Source organism: Paracoccidioides brasiliensis, assembly GCF_000150735.1.
Source record: "Paracoccidioides brasiliensis Pb18 unplaced genomic scaffold supercont2.12, whole genome shotgun sequence".
Lineage (NCBI taxonomy): Eukaryota > Fungi > Ascomycota > Eurotiomycetes > Onygenales > Ajellomycetaceae > Paracoccidioides > Paracoccidioides brasiliensis.
Window position 1 is genome coordinate 653,223 of NW_011371369.1, and position 843 is coordinate 654,065.

The window sequence follows — 843 nt, forward strand, 5'->3', positions numbered from 1 at the left end:
AGAGGAATTTCTAGTTAGCTACCTAGCAGCTAGGCAGATGGTCATGAAGAACACTACTATAGGAAATAAATTCAAAGCTATAAGTTTAGTGCTATACAATTTAAATAAGATTCTTATATAACTACATACTCAATTTCATATACCTTCTTCCTCAGAATTAGTATATAAATCTTAGCTTTTCTGAACTTCTAAGATATTTTGCAATGTGACTCAGTTGAAGCTATAAAGCAGCATGATTAAACATCATATGAAGGTTCTTTCTAGTCTTATCAACCAAGCTCTTGATTAACTAGTGAAGGAATATTAGCTGGCTATGCATAGTGCTATTACATTAGTAAAGAAAAACACAGAGCTGAGAGCTATCAATGTTAAAAAAAAGTAAAAAAAAAGAGAAATTATATTTTTATATAGCTAAGAAAGAAATTCTAACAGCTCAAGACACATTAACTAGAACTGCTAGACCTTAGAAGTCTGATTAACATATGAAGAAAGAAATTTGAAGATTTGAACTCAGAAACTAGAAAGCAAAGATATTCAATCTGCAGCAAATATAATATATCTGAATATAATATTAGATAGTATCAACAAATCTAAGTATCTATTTTATATAATTTCTATATAGAATTTCTTATAATTATTGCTTATTTTGAAATTTTTTTTTAATAGAAGAATATAGATAATCTGATAAATGATATAGTTCAGTAGATGATTAATTATATTAATTAACTATTACTAATTAACAAATCAAACCATCTAATAGATTATTATTTTATATAATATAATTTAATTTAGTAATAACTACACGAAATTATATATAGAAATTATATAGAATAGACATTTAGA

The 843-nt window shown here is 24.9% G+C and overlaps 1 protein-coding gene across 1 annotated transcript in view; it reads left to right on the plus strand.

The window, feature by feature from the left end:
• PADG_07786 (uncharacterized protein) overlaps positions 1-843 on the plus strand; it is a gene marked incomplete at both ends in the record, with an annotated part of 3,048 nt that overhangs the window by 1,667 nt on the left and 538 nt on the right. The gene's annotated exons all lie outside the window — the stretch shown is intronic.